General features: G+C 52.5%; 1 pseudogene; it reads left to right on the forward strand.

The window, feature by feature from the left end:
- The first annotated feature begins 947 nt into the window (after positions 1-947).
- The window catches only part of LOC119114908 (uncharacterized), a 20,832-nt pseudogene continuing 3,793 nt past the window's right edge, over positions 948-17,986 (forward strand).

Raw genomic sequence — 17,986 nt, forward strand, 5'->3', positions numbered from 1 at the left:
ATATCAACAACGCGGAGAGCCGTGGTCGCCGGGCAAACAGCAGCCCTGGGTAGAGCATTCCTGTGTCATTCAGATGCGGTGATGGCTCCCAATTGTGCAGACCATACGCCGCGGCCGCCAGCTCTGCCGCCACCAGCCACAGCCGGTGGGGCATCTGGGCCCGCCGTCGCCGGGCACCGTGCGTTCCCCCCCCCCTCCCCCCCTCCGAGCCACGAGGGTACAGGTGGAGGCGCGGAGACACCGAGAACTGATCACGCTGGCCGGCGGACCAGCCCGAGCACCCTGAGAGAAGACAGCAGACCAGCCCGAACACCTCTGTCCCCAGAGAGGACAGCAGTATTTTAGAAAGGTGTGTAGTTAAAAAAAATAAGCTGCGCATCAGTCTATATCTGTGGGGGTGTTGCCCTGGAACCAACAACCTCCAGCTTCTGATCTAGAAGTATTTACTTATTTCTGCTAATTCCGTATCATTTGATCTACACGATCTGTTTGTGACAATCTGAGCGTCCTGGTCTTCTGCTATCGCAAGCAACAGGCTTGAACCCCGCGCTGAATGCAGTGCATGTTCACATGCATCATATAAAAGGCTCAATGTACATCACCCTCTTCTCTGCTTGGCTACGTGCTCGTATAAATGCGAAATCGTTCGGACGAACAAGCCGATAGAGCGGTACCTGAAACTGTCCCTAAATGGAGGCTGCGGGGTGACGCAGGATAATCCTAATTCGATATCATCCATCGTTTCCCGACCACGCCACGCACTCCCACGCGTGACCGGCCCGTTGCTCTAACAGCTCGGTCGCCGCCGCCTCCGAAAATGACCATTTAATCCACCTGCCGTCTCACCACGGCCCGGTATTGGTCCGTGCCACTGTGACGTCACGCGGCGCACCCGGTTACTTCAGCCCGGCGGCACGTCAGGCCGGGTGTTAGTCGGCCTCGTTGCCGGTCGGGAGTGTGAGTGGGCACGGCACGGCAGCACGGGAGCTGAAGCCACACCTCGCGCCATGGACCGCCGGTGTCCGTGCTGAGGGTTCGGACTCCGAGCGGCCGGGGCACCGCGGCGGCAGGTCGGCCCGCGATCGAGGTGAGCGAACGAGTGGCGTGCGTTGTTCGATTGTGCAAGCGTAGTGAGTGAGACACGAGCCCGCGCACTGAGAGATCAAGACAGCCATTCAAGCTCGCTTTGCCTCTGCAAGGAAACAACAGGTCGACGAAATATCCACTGGTGAAAGCAGATGCAGTGTCGATATCCGGTCATTGTTCGCCGCCTTGCATCAGCCGGCTGGCGAAACACACCCAGGCGCCGATCCCGGCGATGAATGGGAAACGCGTGAGACTTGTCCAAGGAAACAAAGATATTGCTTCGCTACGCCAGTAAGACGGACTGCATATCTAGGCCAGGGTTGGCGTGGGCACTACCTGACAACTGGCCATTCCAGTCACCATTGTTTTCAAGACAACACCGCGCACAATGACCTGTAACTGCTCAGCCTGTTCGCGTTGGGGTAATCTTACAGGTGGAAAACATCGTAAATGATAACGTTTGCATGACGCCGAGCCCGGTTTTTGGAGGTGGCCACCATGCGGCTTCATTGTCAGAGCTGTCGGCCGGCCGTGCCATCGACGCAGCCCGAGCCCCGTGCATCTCACCTGTGCCGCCCTTGAGAGGCTGCCGTAACGCTCCGGCGCGTGTCCGGATCATTAAGGCCAGTTAGCATCAGAAGTGATGGGCACCGTGTCATGACCCATCTCCATGCCGCTGTGGAGTCGTTTTGAAACAGTGGAGAAGCGTTCAAGCCCGCAAATAAACACGCAATTGACACATTATTCAGCACTCATCTGGCAACAGGGAAATGGACCTTTGGACGGGCAGAGAACACTGGTTTCTGTTAATACAATGGTAATCGTATTGGGTTAAAAGCGGTGACACACCCAACTTAAGTACCCAGCCCATGACTTCTGATATCTTAAGGTGTGGTTTTGTCTCGTGATGTCGAAAACGAGCAGCACTGTTGTTACAGGACAATGCTGAAGCACGTGCAGATTAACCCGCTGCGGTCTTCGCTGATGCGGTCTGGCCAGAAGGCGGACACTCTGAGCATCAACTCCACCATGAGCTTCAGCTCACTGCACGAGCCTGCTCTGTCGTCTCGCTGCTCCTCCTACACATCGCTGAACGAGACACAGAGCAGCACGGGCAGCACCAGCGTACCGGCCACGCCCACGGTAAGACGGATGACTAAACCGGGACCAGACCCAGATCTGACCCAGAGTAGCACGGGCAGCACCAGCGTATCGGCCACGCCCACGGGAAGATGGAGAACTGGACCGAACCAGACCTAGACTAGATTTAGACCCATAGCAGATCCAGACCAGACCCAAGTCCGGAACCAGACTAGATTAGATCTATAACAGATCCCGAAAAGACTCAGACCAGACCTAGAGCAGACCCAGACCAGACTCAGACCAGACCCAGACCCAGACCCAGACCCAGACCCAGACCCAGACCAGACCCAGAGCGGCACGGGCAGCACCAGTGTATCGGCCACGCCTACGGTAAGACGGGACATCTAGGCCAAACCAAAAGCAGACTCAAACCACACCCAGACCAAACCCAGATCAAGCTCAGATTGAGCCTAGACTAAACCCAGACCAGACCTAAGCCAAACCCAGGTCACACTCAAACTATATCCAGACCAGGCACAGGCAAAACCCAGATCAGATCCTGAGCAGACCCAGACCAGACCAGTGACGAATCAAGTGAGTATTGGTTTGAAGGGAGGACGCCACCCTTTCTGTGTTTTTTACTTATTGTTAGATAAAACGCGTCCGATATAATCCGCAATGCTAGCTTTCCCGAAAACCTTCTGAATAGCCCAGGATTTCCGTTGGAGGTAGCCGCTCCGGCGGGAGAAATCACGTTCGATTCCTTGTTCAATTATAAAAGCAAGACTTTCATTTGCATTGATTTCTCCAACGTGTGCGTTGTGTAATGTTTGCAATACACTTATTCGTGAAGATGTTTGTGTAGAAAATGCTACGAAAACTACGAAAACAATCTGCTTAGGGAACAAAGTTTGCAAACGTGAGGCTGGTATCCCGCCAACTCACTGAAACGTTGCAGTATGGGTTTTATTTCTCCCCCTATAACGTTAAGGGCAGTGGATCTTTTTGAAACGCACTTTGGTTTTGAGAAACAGACGTACGATATGGTCGATAGTGACGCGCTGGTTAAAACTTCCACCAATGCGCTTCTCGGCAAATGGCCTTCGCCGCCCGTTGTGCCAATCACAAACCTTAATTTGTACTGACGTCATTGATACCAGTGGAGGCGTCACTTTGAAGCCCGCCGGCTCGCAAGGTTGTGGTTAAAACAACTCAAAAGAGGTACAGCTGACGATTGCACTCAGCAATTCTGCCGTCGTCATGGTGATGGTAATCTCATCAACTGCAGTTATCGAGGACTAGGGCTGCACTCTGGAACTACCAAAATACAATAAATGTACTGTTTTGACAGCGACGTTGACGGGGTGACTTGAGCTCGGGACTAATTAAAACTTATCTACTTGTTATATTTTCGATGGTGGTGCAGTGGCACTGCCCAGGTCTATTAATAGCCGTAACTGGTCACTAGTGTTCAAGAGTATGTTTTTTAAATCGGCCCCAAAGGTGGGACAATCGCTTTTAATAGCCACGCGCACGTTAAAGCTGAGGTCGGGGCCAGATCGTGTGCTGCAGAAGACGAGGAGACAAATAAAGTGAATATTAACGCTAGCTTCTCGAACACAGCCGTCTCCCTTTCTGCTGCCGACTGACCAGAATTCTTACCCCCATCAGCTATGTTTAGACAAATTTACTTCACCTGCACTACAGCTCATATGTCAAACAGAGCCGGGCTAATGCGATGTCCAGGTGCTTCTGTTGCATGCTGTTTACATAATTTAGAGGTGGCCAGGGTCATCCATAAGCTGGCGTCGTCGGCAGGCCAGCTGTCTGGTAATGCCTATGACCAAATTCCCTTAAATTAGTCTCTTTGCCATAACCTGTTGCGTCTGACTCATTCTCTGCGAGCGTGTGCTGCCAGCTGCGTGGTCATTATCTCATCAGCCAAAGTTCACATGGCGTTTCTGTAACAGTGGAAAATGGTCTAATGTCTGTAATAAACTGCCCAGAAAAACCCATGCATTGGCAGATTCTTACTTCTAGGATACAAAGGTGACTTCGCCAGTGAACAAAGAGAAGTGTTTCATCATTTCTCTTCTGCGCTGGGTTCGGTTCTGTTTCTGCCCATTATTTTGTGGCGCCCCGCGTCCACAGAGGAGTCAGTGACGCGATCACCAGGTCATTCAGCGGCCAGTGTGAACTGCTTCTAACGTGACCGGGGTCCAGAGCCGGGGATTGTAGTTCGGTCACTATTGATCACGCCGAACTTCACAAAAAAGCCTGCCCGCACTCCTTGACAACCGACGCCACTCAATGCGTTTCTGTGTCCGCGTCTGAGAAAGGTGCGCCGTCTTTGTCACCTGAGCCGCGACATTCAGACCTCTGGTAACAATGGTTCGGGAATAAACTGCCGTGCTGGCTGACGCTCAGCGTGGCGGTCCGGTGCCGCACCGGCCTGAGGTGGGGGGGGGGGGGGGGGGGGGGGGGGCGTCGCCACTACACGTGGGTGGCGGTGGCCAGGGGAACGGCGTCAGACGCAGGGCGGCGACCCGGCGCCTGCCCGGCTCGGATGGCGCCAGGGGGCGTACCTGGCGCACCTGGGGCGGCGACGCGCAGGCCGGCCGGCGCTGGGTGGTCGCAGGTGGTCTCCGGGTGTTAGCCGTTCGCGCGAGCCGCGCCGCTCGTCGTGGAAGTCGGCATAACCACTCGTGACGCTAAAGAGAGCAATGTCAACAGGCCGCAGGAGGGCGGGAGCGGCACCTCCCGCTGTAGCGGGTCTGGAGCGCCCACTCCGCGGCCCGGACCTACTGGGCACGCCCTCACCCCGCCGGTGTTGGGCCCGGCTGTGAAGAGGGCGCCGTCCGAGGCGTGACGTGCCGGTCGTCCGGCCGACTGATGGCCTGCCGTTGTTTGGTCCTCACCTTACTGTAGTCGGCGTCTAGACTGGCGTCCGTCTCCGGAGCCGGGTGGGTAATGACGGCGGTGGGCAGGGGAGGGGCGGGGCGGCGATCGCTCTCCTGACCGGAGACCATGTGTTTTGCGCGCACAGGCGACTTTTACCGGGGCAAAGCGGCAGGCTGGGGCAGGATTTTTACCACGGGGTGTGGGCGTGCGGTTTTGGGTTACCCCTCTCGTCGCGTGTGTACGTCATGAGCCGCGCTAGCCTGAGCCGGGGAAGGGGTACGAGGCCTGGGAGGGGAGGCCGCGTGGGGTAGATCCGGCGATTGAAAGGCGGCACCGTGGGAGCAGGGCACCGTGAGAAAGCCGTGCTCGTAAACCAGGGATGGCGCACTGGAGTAATCTGAGCATTGCTCCATGATGTGTTTTTGAGCGCCATTTAGGGTGGCTCCAATAAACTGTTTGGGTAGGGGAAACATTGTCATTCACAGCACTCGTAACGCCTCAACAGCGCTTCATTTATCGGCTCCATTGTGGGAGTCATTCGAGCAGTCTGGACCGGAGTGCTCCTGTTTCAAAATCTTAGTGCGCATTCTGTGTTGACGTATGCCTCTGTTGACATGTGTGTTACTATCTTGTCCTAGTCCGGTCTTGTCTAGGAACGCGGGTCGATGTCAACAGATGGTACCACGTTCCGTGGTGTAAGCCATGGACCTGCTCGTTTTGGACGTTTTAAAGTATTTATGTGATCTGCCAATAACCAGAGCAGATAGATATGAAGCCAACTGCATGGCGTTAGTGAATGTGCCAGCTACAAATCACAAGCGGGTCTCGGCGCTGGACGAGCGGTGGCTGTGCCAGTAATCGTCTCGGCGCTGCCCGAGCGGTGGCTGTGCCAGTAATCGCCTCGGCGCTGCCCGAGCGGTGGCTGTGCCAGTAATCGTCTCGGCGCTGGACGAGCGGTGGCTGTGCCAGTAATCGTCTCGGCGCTGGACGAGCGGTGGCTGTGCCAGTAATCAACCTGGAGGTGCTATATTTCCCGAGCCGGATCGCGAGTTCAACGCTCTATGGCCTAAACAGAAGGATATATGAAGCTATGAAAACTGCTCAGCAGTATCTTTTCGCTCACTGTAACTGAGATTCAACGGAAACACTTGCATGCTTTGCAAAAATTTACTTACCATTTCCCAAACCCATATCAATGTATATTCATCAACCTTGTCGATTGAAGAATCAGATCTGGCCAAACTCAGACCGCGAACTGTCAAGCAGTGCCATTGGGAATCAGCGTGCCAATGCGACATAAATGGTCCAGGCTTGTTGAATAAACTCCCATAAGGACTGACTTCTCAAAACATAGGCAAACGCATTGGGTGGGCTACCAAAGCCATTAGCTTTGATCTACACAGTTGCTAAATCATCTGCATCACGAATGGTTTTTGTCGCGTCCAATATCGGCTGGTATGTGTTACACTGCACAAGACGGCTTAGTTGTTTAAAGCATAACATGTTGTTTCTGTTTTAAGACGACGGTAAAGGTGTACACGCGCTGCCTGCGGCCTGATCTCGAGTACAAGACCATGTGTGTCAAGTACACGACCACGTGCCGGGACGTGGTGGACCAGCTGCTCAACAAGTACCGCATGAAGCACCGCGACCCTAACCTGTTCTTCCTCACCATGGAGGTGGCCACCAGGAGCACAGGTCAGTCGAGGTCGCCACAAGAGCGTCGGCTCGTCCGGCTCCTCAGCTGACCTGGCGCTGTCAGCTGGCGCCGGAAGTGAGGCCTTCCGGGGCATCGGGTCTGCTCTTGGGTTGGGCTGCGACATCTGTTATCTGGTCCGATGTTCGTGTGCCGGTGCTATCAGTTCTGGCGTTGCAGGGCCTGTCAATACAGCTGCCGGCTTTCCCACCCACCGCATGCGACACACGAAATCGGCCCGATGTGTCACTATGGGGCGCCAGACAAACGCTGACGCATTATAAGAGCGCCGCGTTTAGGAAGCTTTCATGTTCGACCCGATCTCACCGACACAAAGATGGCAGAAACCCTGTTATGGTGTGCAATGCATATCTAGATGGCAGGTTTTTCAGATGTGTTTTACACGCATCTTCGATACTTACGTTCGATGTCCACTCAATGTTTCCTATCACTTCCTTGCTTGGTGTAACAAATTAAGCGAAAGACCATGCAAACAGAGCACATGCATCCTCACTTTTCAAAGTCTGAACCACCTCGCTGCCAGACGAAGCCCCCTTTTCCGAACGTCTCTTGCCCTTACAAGACTGCGCATCTGCGTCCTTGTCCTGTGGTCCGGACACGACCAGAGGCCCCACAGCGTCGCCACCGCTGCAGCCAGCCGGCCTCTCTGTGTGGGTCTTCACGACACCACGAAGCCGGTCACCGACACCTGGGCCGGGTGTGTGCTGCGGTCAGTCCCGACACCCTCTGTCGCCACACGGAGCGGATCAGGCACCGGGGGCCTACGTGGCTTCGAGCTGCGAGCCATGCGGCACACCGGCCGCAGGGGCTTCAGCACACGGGCCGGGCCTCGCATTTTGGCATGCGAGGGCCTCCTGCGGCGTTTAGAACGCGAGCAGACCGGGGACTGTGGATCCCTCACGATCGCAGTGCAATCACTCTGGAAGCGCAGTATGGCGTACCTATGGCATAGCATCGTCACCGATGTCGTGTTTTCTTTTGCAATGTGAGTTCGTGAACAACTTCTGAAACGATATTAAGAACAGAAATAACCTGGTAGTAATAGGATGCCTGGCGAATGTACCAACAGCAGTTTTGGAGTAACATCTGACGAAGGTGTAGTCACGAAAGTGGAAAGCTGTCATCGACCTGGCCTGCCAATAGCCAGGGAACATCTCTACACAACTGGACTCTCAGGCTTAAGCGTTATTTTTCATCCCCGCGTAGACAGGTACTAATTAAGGCCAAGACAATGATTACACACATAAGTGACAAGAAATGACTAGCTCAGACTGATGTGGGACCCTGTCACGAATGACTGGAGACGGACGCAGCCATAGGAATGTCTGGGGTAGAACTAAGCAGCTTGATTTATTTCCCTGGATGCGGTTCGATTTGACATCACTTCCTGTCATCACACGAGCGACGATGAGCAAATCAAGATAAGGGAAGTCAGAGCAGATCGTAGCTTCAGGTTGACTTTGAAGTAAAGCTAGAAGTCATGTCGTTTTTATATTTGAACAATGTTAGCACGCGATCTGAAAACTGCTTGTACTGCTGGACTACTTCAAGTTGGCTTGCTCGCGAATGACTGAAATAGACAGGAGGCGATATTGAACTTCTTCAGGCACATTTGACGGTTCGGTACGATCCATATATCGCACAATTTGTGGTGCAATTTTGCGATACTCTCTGATGGGTGGTGTATTAAGAATAGATTAGAGAACAGGTAGATGACTTTTCTGTAATCTCCCTGGTGGCAGCACTGTTTTGTGTGCTCTTCACGACCGGACGAGCGCTGCTTAAAGTGGTGCACCAAACACACCTTAAGTGCAATTCTGCTTGGACCCGAATAGGGTTAATACGCTCGCTCCTCTACCTCTACTGTTCTTCTTATTATTGCGATCCTGAATTGGTGCTGGCCCTGCTGCCTCTCCCGCCGTGCTCACGCTTTGGCTCCGGAGGTGTGAGGTGGGAGAACCATCCGGTGGTGTGGTACCACCGCCAGTTAGCTACCTCACACATGGCCAAAGGTGCCCCGAATCACTGCTGTCAGTGAAAGACAACGGCGCAGGTCATGTGAGGTCGAAGAGGAGGTCAGAGCGGCAAAGAATGGCGAACAGTTTGTCAGTTCTTGGCTGTGCGGTACCGGACTACTTCGGCCGTAATTATGTAACCGAGGGTGTGACCTGCCTGCTCCCCGGTAAAATGATTATAGCGCTTTGTACAGTTCATACCGCCAACTACCACGGACACCGGGAAATGGAGCATGCCCCAATCACGACAGCGGGGACTCAGCGGCTGCGTTATTGACAGGTGCTTCTGTGCGGACGATCCTGGTGCTGGATGACGACTCATGTCCAGCCCAGCTGCAGGCCTGCTACCCGCGTGCCGACTCCAGGTAAGCACCGAGTGGCTGCAACGCCTTAAGTAAAGCTTTTAAAGTCAACACCAAGCGGCGTGGTGCTATGTCCCAACCGTTATCACACCTGGGACACAATGGAGCGTGCGTGGCTCTTTCAAATATGTATGTCGTTATTGCCATGAATGCACCATGTCCGAGCTGGGGGGAGGCGACAAATCAGGACTAAAGGGGTAAATTGGCATCTAGAGGGTACCACCATCTTGTTGCTTTCTGATCACTTCGTGTCAATGCCCAAGCCAGGCACTGGTACTGCTTTTTCGTCTCCGACCGGTCCCACACATCCTGTTGTCATCCCGCATCCTGCGATGGCTGCGTGGCTGCAGCGCTGCTGCAGAGTGGGCCGCACCGCTGCCTCGTCCACCACTCCACATCACTAGTGGCCGCTGCGTCGTCCACCGCTCCACATCACTCGTGGCCGCTGCGCCGTCCACCACTCCACATCACTCGTGGCCGCTGCGTCGTGCACCACTCCACATCACTCGTGGCCGCTGCGTAGTGCGCCACTCCACATCACTCGTGGCCGCTGCGTCGTGCACCACTCCACATCACTCGTGGCCGCTGCGTCGTCCACCACTCCACATCACTCGTGGCCGCTGCGCCGTCCACCACTCCACATCACTCGTGGCCGCTGCGTCGTCCACCACTCCACATCACTCGTGGCCCTGGGTGCAGAATGACCTCGGCAGTCGGGATGCCGTTAACACTAATCGCGAGCTCACTCGTGACATGTTGTACAGCAGCGGATCGCAGAAGTAATACACATGCCGTGCTGAACTCGCCTTTCTAACAGCTACAGCAAGGGGCCCAAGTCATCGACAAGCAACGGCGTATGTGCGGCTCGATCTGAGTGGACCTGAGCGCTCTGAGTGGAGCTCGATCTGAGTGGAGCGTTGAGCGCCGAGGGTCCGCCTTACGCTCTGTCCGGCCCGGCACAATAGTGCAGCTCGATCTGAGTGGAACTGAGCACCGAGGGTCCGCCTTACGCTCTGTCCGGCCCGACACAACAGTGCGGCTCGATCTGAGTGGAACTGAGCACCGAGGGCCCGCCTTACGCACTGTCCGGCCCGGCACAGTAGTGCGGCTCGATCTGAGTGGAACTGAGCACCGAGGACTGAGCCTTACGCTCTGTTCGGCCCGACACAATTACGCTCTGTTCGGCCCGGCACAATAGTGCAGCTCGATCTGAGTGGAGCGTTGAGCGCCGAGGGCTCGCCTTAAGCTCTGTTCGGCCCGGCACGATAGCGACCTTGGTGGAGATGGCAGAGGGATGGGGGTGGGGGTAGGGGTGAGGGCAAACGGGACTTTTAGTTTGCTCCTTTCCACGCACTGGCGTAAGTTCAATGCTGGATGTTGCCCGGAATTCACACAGCGGTGCTGGTGTTACAGATTCACGCTGCGCACGTGTGCCGGCGGCCTTGTAAAGGTGTTCGACAGCGTGCTCCTGGCTGAGGTGAGCTCGCACCGGCGCTGCAGCATTAGAAACGATCTTATGACCTGACCTGATGAGGACGACCAGATGACCTGACATGATGAGGGCGACCGGATGATCTGACCTGATGGGGAGGACCTGATTATTTGAACTGATGGGACGACCTGGTGACCTGACCTGATGACGACTTGATGATCTGAACTGATGGGACCATCTGATGATCTGGCCTGATTGGGATGACCTGTCGGCTTGATTATGTTTAATGGTGCTGCAGTCGCACTACCCAGTGCCATTACTGGACGTACCTGTTCCTTAAATCTCACTAAATATGTTTTTCAAACATGCAACAAAGATGGGACAACCCCTTCAAGATTCGTGAAGGGATCAAGCATATGACACCTTCCTCCATACCTCATCATGCAATGGCTGATGTTTGCCGTGTGCCACAGTCGAAGTACAAGAGCCTGCTGTTTCGGAGAGGACAACGGTGGACCAGATGATTCAGCTGCTGCTTAACTGCTACAACTCCTCCGAGGGCGTCAACGTCTTCAGCATTTACGAGGTACACAGTGTGTATGTGTATAGTACACAAACGGTTCGTTGGTTTAGTCTACAGCCGTCCTTATGAGAGCTAATAGATGGCTGTTTACCGATGGTATCATAGCATCATAACCACTGACGTTTCTATGTAACGACAGCGTGGCGACATTTCGTCGAAGCGCTGCATATTTCCTTAGCGGATTGGGCCGGTGAAAGCATCGCCTCTTTTGAAGGTATCATGCAAAGGTGAGGCGTGCTTGGTATCTTCAGGTTTGTGCGCCTGTCGCCTTCGAGCGCAAGCTGCAATCCGGACGACCGTCCGCTGCTCATACAGCAAGAGTGGGGCCTCCAGCAACGACTACAGCTTCGTGCTGAGGAAGCGGCCGCCGGGCACACCACGCATTGGACGGGACTTCCCCCTCAGGCGATCGGTGAGTGACCTTGAGCTGACCTTCGGCACTTGAGCTATCTTATGGTTGCATTTAATGCAGGTTGTGCATATTCCCTGTGTTTTCTGCGGAACCTGCGGAGTGCGGCCGAAATCGATGACATCACCGGGGCGGATGCGTTCACGGCGTCTGGCTGCCCCAACACGGTCGGCATGATGTCACGCGTCTGGGTGGCCGGCTCCTGTCTCAGCGAACCCCCGCTGACTATTTATTTCTCCTTAGAGTACGCCAACCGCACATCTTGTTGACGCGGGCGCTCTCAGTGCCAGAGCAGCTAACCTAAACGACACGGCGACTCCCGGGTCTGTCGGTCCGAATTACATCCGCTGACGTAGGACAATTGGTCTGGTTCGGTGTCTGTGTCGGCTAGTACATCTAGTGATCACGCTGGTGGGTTTGTAATGCGCTCCGCGTGGTGAGGGGACTGGGTGTCCGGCTCTATGCTGTGAGCAGGATGGAGACACCGTTTCGGTCAGTGGCGTTTTGTTGCGGACATCGCAAAATTGTCAGACGGTCGTGTGCCTGCTTCTCAATGTTGTTCCCTGATTCCCACCCCGCCCTTTATGAAAACTTGACACTGAATCCACCGGTCATTTGGTAAGCATAAGTTTTCGGTTCCTGGATTCTTTTTTATGGAAAGAAGCGCAGACAGTTTCCTGGCTCTCACTCCACCTTCTGTTAGCACGAACACCTAGTTCCTGGTTTCCATAGGCTTTTACAAACAACAGACGCTGGTTCCTGGCTCCGGCTGTTGTTTCATAAACACAACTTGATTTTATACTGAATAATGGCTTTGTGCTGGATTTTGGGCACAAAAAAGGTGGTGGCATCCGGGCATTAGCTATATTGTTTAATTTTTCGGTAAAATTCGTTATTTTTCACTGTCCCCCAGCTCATTTATGTAAAGAGCCCCCGGCTCCTGGCTACAGTCAGCGCCTCAATCGGGAGACACTTAATCAAAGTCACCTATTGCATCCTTAGAAAGGGTCGACTGCTAATGCTTTGCTTGCGGCCGCCGGCGGACAGAGGTTTTCTACCAATCACGATATATACAAAGTATGCCTAACATTCTGGCGGATTAGGCCCTACCTGGATTTAATAATTAAAACTGAGTCTGCGCACGACACATTGCTTTGATCTGGAAAGAGCTATGGAACCGCCTCAATGTTGTCATATTCACTTCAGTGCCTTTTAAATCTGGAATAGCAGCAGTGGCCCACTGTTTGCTGTATGATGCGCCGAGTCGCCGTGATCCCGTGGCTTGGCGGTAGGTTGCTGGGCTCGGATTCCAGAGATACTGCGTAAGAATCCTGGGGCAGTTGAACGTTTTTGCCCAGCTGACGATGAAAGACATGGTGGCAACAGACCAAACCGGTTCAAGCGTGGTCCGGACGGCTGCGTCGAGGTGCTTTACGATACACAAAACCTTGTACCCATGTCTGGGAAGACCTACATAGAACGCATACAATATTTTCGCCTGAATGGGATCGGTTTGCTTTGAGTGTTTGGCTCAGGGATAGTAGGGATGGTGTGCTCAAAGAATGTCAAGCTTTTTTTCTACGCCGTTACCCAAGAACAGGTAACCAGGAGTGCCCCTCCCTCAATCTCAGCGACGCAGTAAACCGTACGTTAACACCAGAAAACATAAAATCAAGTCGCGGCACTCCCAGCTAGGAAGATGAAACAAACGTAAAAAAGCAGGCGAAGGGGTGGAGCAGACCCGAAGGAATTGTGTTATGTGATAGGTAGGGAAAAATCATAGATGAGAAGGCTTAAAGAAGTCATCAGCCAAAGTCAGCTAATGACAGCCCGCTATAACAGCCCAATAATCTACAACCACTCAATTCACCGTGTTAGTAAGGGCTATACGGTCGCACAAGTCGGAGGGAGCAATTACCTGGTCATTTTTGTGCTGGGTTTTGAGCTGGATGTCCAGGGAGTCCACCCAGCTAAGCAAAGCTTGTTGCTGGGAGAACTCCCGGAGCCAGCGCCGTGAATTTGGGTATATGTGCATGACTTTATATCATAAATTTATTATGAAACATGAAGGAGGTCAAATATGAAATGCGTTGGATATGTACAGCACAAAGGATTGCAATGTCTTCATATATGTTCGTTACAGTAATATGTATTCACGAAATGCTTGCGGATGATGTTCTTAACGATGGATTTTGATACGGGGATATCAGCTATTCTTGGAAAGTATGAAACCATAATGTCGTTCCACAGCTTAGGGCCTAGACAAGATGCTGTAAATAGTCCATAATTACGATTAGAGAAAGGTTGATCTAAATGTTTTGCTCGCCTCATATCCATGTCATTGGATTCGTAGAGATTGTAAATTAAATCGAATGATGCAGGGAGCTGTGAAGTTTAAATTTTGTGCATCACAAGTTGCATTTGGGATTTAGCAATATCCGATAGTTTCAAAATTTTGTATCGTTTAAAGATCGGCTCTGAGCCTTGTGGAGGATACACATTTTCTATAAGACGCACAGCCCTTTTTTGCAAAATTACTAACCGAACTAGTTGAGAAGCATAATTTATACCCCAAATCAAGCAGCAGTAATTTAAATAAGGTAGAATCAAAGTGTGATAGATTAGATGTGACGTTGTTTTATCAATAAAGTACATAACCCTACTTATTATTCCAATATTTCTACTTACTGTGCTTGCAGCACCATTAGTGTGGCTTGTAAATTTAAGAGATTTGTCAATTATTGCACCAAGGTATTTAATCTCTTTTTTGTCCTCAATAGGTGAATTATTAATATGCACATTTAGTTGGAAATGCGAAGAAAGTTATCTTTAGTTATCTAAGCTCTGTTACTAGTTGTGCTTATGACTCAGTTATTGTAGCTAGTTATTTGGGTGTTCTGAACACAAAACCCATCCTTGCAAAGCACTGCAGTTGATTTCTTAAACAAAGCTGGGAGGGTTGCACCACGGAGACCTCTGCCAAAGCTATGTAACAGCGGGGCCGCTGGGAGCGGAGGGACAAAATTATGTGTTGCGATTAAAAACGACAATTTCTTACGTGACCCTGTGTCTAAAATCTGGTCTCTGGACTGCTAGCATTGCCTATAGCTGAATGAGCAATGCTAGTACGGCATGATGCTGGCTCAGTGCTGCTGTTAACGGTATTGGTGCGCCACGAAGTATGGTTCTAATAAATTGCACGGTCCCATTGCCCCCATTTATTCCCGCACGAGACTTGCAACAGTAGCAATGCCTACTTGCTAACTTCACCTGCTTCTGTGCGGTTGATGCTGTTGAGCATCAGTTTTCTCTGACGTCATGCTGTTTCCTATTCTCCAGTTTTCTAAGCTGGAGTTCGAGTGATCAGCCGTCGCCGACCGATTCGGACTCGGACAGGGAGGAGGGCGGAGGTCGCGGAGTCCGTTCACCCCTCCACCCTCCGTGGCCACCAGCGGGGACGAGGATAGCCTCTCCTCGGTGTGAGGCGGTGAAGTTTCCGTTAAGCTTGGCTTAAACCAAAGGTAAGGGGTAGTTCAAAGTTTCTGACTGAAGAGTGTGTACATATGGCGGTGCTTTGCGTGTAGCTGATAATAAAGCAGCTAGGTAACCCATGATAATTGACAATGGCTAGCTTCCTACATTTCATATGTTGATGAAAATACTTTTGAGGAATTTCTGATGCCAGAATTTACAAGTAAATCTTTGAACAGACTGCAGCAACGGTCAAGGAGGCAAGGCATCGGACATTTTGAATGGTCACCAAGTAAGGGCGTCTTTGCAGTCTCTTTGTAGGACTCAGTGAGGAATAACCCAAACGGTGTACAAACAGTAATTAGACTCTCAATGATTCACTGCATCTTTCGGGCCATTTGAAATCATTTGCTTATGTGAAATTTTAAATCATTAGCTGGCAACATAACATCACGTGACCTATCTTTTACCTTTGGAGCACTCACAACACATTTTTTGATGTAAAAAGAACGCACGGTAAGTTGTCTTTGGGAAGAAAATATAAACCAACATGTACAGGCAGAGCAGGGAGATGAAACAGCATACCCTCTGAATTTCTCGGCCATTAATCCAAACCTCCAACAAAACGTTTTTTGTCCGTAACTTTAGTTTCGAGTTTGTCTGTGTTTTGATCTGTTATGCTTCGACAGGAAATGTGGCATGGGTTTGCGCAATGTTCGCTGGCGTCCCACAAAAGGTTTTTAAGAAATCCCTATGGGGGGCCCACCCAGCTCGAAATGGGGAGGGAGCACATAACATATTTTTTTCTCCAGACTTCAATTTATGAAGATGACCTTTGGGTAGTAATAAGTTTGATAGGTAGCAGCTGTTGTTCTTCAGGCTCACCTGATCACCCGCCATCAACTTTGTTACCACCAGCTTTGTTACCACTAGCTAACAAAATGAACACATAATTATTTATGTCCCCCTTCTTTCACCGCATAAACTACTTCTTATATCACCGGTTCGGGTTTTTTTTTTGGGGGGGGGGGCATTTTGGCTCCAAATTTTGGAATAGTTTAAGGACAGTTTACACCCAAACAGACCATTTTGTGTTGCTATTTACAGAAGTAGCGTGGATGGAGCTAGTTATGACTAAAATAAACGAGAACGGCATCATCGTGAAACATCTTTTGAAGCATTTTAACAATGTTGTATAAATGCTTCCCATGCACGCATCCATATCCGTAATTTTCCCAGTATATATTCCCAAACCAACCCGTTCATTATTCACATATGGGTGCCCGTGGGCTTACCAAACTACATCAGTTTACTTCCCTTCCATGAAGATCGGTTTGAATCCATTTAGGCATAAAAAGCGCGCGCTTGGCAGAGACCAACGACGGTAGTCGTTTGTTTGGAGCATATCGAATTGGTACGCAAGCGATCAAGATGCTTGAAACACACTACAGCAGCAGAATTGTGGCAGTCATTGCCCGCAGCAGCGCGGTATTCCCTCGGGACAGGTTCGTCCCGCGCGAGAATGGCTCGGAAGCAGGTATTTCCGCTCACAGTCGGCTGCTGCGGGCAGAGTCCCAGCCAAGAAGAGGGAAAGGTCGCCAGCGCGTCTGGACTGCGTCAGGCTCACGGACCCAGGTGTTGGGCACAGCCTGTGGCGGTCTGGCTTGTCGCGCTTTTGTTTTGGGCGATTTATCCACTTGGAACGGAGGGTGGTCGCTGATGCGTTCGTGTGCGTCATCATGCATCGGCTTCAGAAAACGTGGCATCGACCGTTTATGGTGAACCGCTGGAGCTTTATCGGTGCACAGCTTTGAGACCTGTTGGTGGGGCGTGTCCGGTACATTCGCCGACACCATGCGCTTAGCTTGCTCACCTGACTGAGCTTCTCCAATTGCTGAGATGTAACGTCAGTCTGTCTCGACGGTTTACATGTAACGGACGGTTTACATGTGCGGTTTTTCACACGAAAACGCATGATGGTCTGCACACACTGACGCACATTTTTCGTCGGTCTTCGGATAGTGTTGTCCGTTGTCATATCCGTTACGTAAGTTTCGTGTCGCGTCGACGGCAGTGCCGCGTGAATCTGTATCTGAACAGATCTGGAATCGATATCCACTCGTGTTTTTTTTGCGTTTCTGCGGGTTGAAAATTGCACCATTTCAACGCTAATCAAAAGCGGAGGAGGAGGCGACATCGCGGCGTTTCGCAACGAAATCGCGTCTTATTTTAGACTTGAGGTCGGTGCAGGGCTCATGTAGCCTGTGATCTGAGCGACGGCACGCACCGACGTCCGAAGGAGGTCGATGAGAGCGGTGTCGTCCGGCAGCTCTGGACAAAGGCTGCTCTGTCAGCCGTCGGCGGTGTCGGCTGACGCTCGGTCCGAGCCGTGGCTGGCTGTCTGGTGCCCGTGAACTGTAAATTTCCTCCGTGGAGCGGATGCTTGAACTACAACAATCGTTGCCTCAGGAAACCTCAGACGTCCAGGAGTCCAGGAGTTCAGGAGCCTTTTATTCCGATGCAAACCCGGCAAGCGCCTTCTCTCACTGCATCTGTGCACAGGCTTTCATCGGCTCCCACATACGTGTGGCATGAGTTGACCGGTTGTACCCGCTTGCGACGTGTGTGACCTGGATGGGGTCACCCCGGGTCTGGAGGCGCGTTGGTGGGGGGGGGGGGGGGCGGTGACGGCGCGCGCGAGACGTCGGACGCGCTCAGCGGCCGCCCGAGAGTACCCCGATGAACGGAGACTGCCGGCTCGCCGTGACGGCCGCGCGAGAGTCGGACCCGCTTAGCACCGGCCCCCGAGAGTACCCGATGAACGGAGACTGCCGGCTTCTCTCGGCGTCGGCGCGCGCGAGATGGGACCCGCTTAGCACCGGCCCGCCCGAGAGTACCCCGATGAACGGAGACTGCCGGCCCTCCCG

Source organism: Pollicipes pollicipes, unplaced genomic scaffold (genome assembly GCF_011947565.3).
Source record: "Pollicipes pollicipes isolate AB1234 unplaced genomic scaffold, Ppol_2.1 Scaffold_3087;HRSCAF=3621_pilon_pilon_pilon, whole genome shotgun sequence".
Taxonomy (NCBI): Eukaryota; Metazoa; Arthropoda; class Thecostraca; order Pollicipedomorpha; family Pollicipedidae; genus Pollicipes; species Pollicipes pollicipes.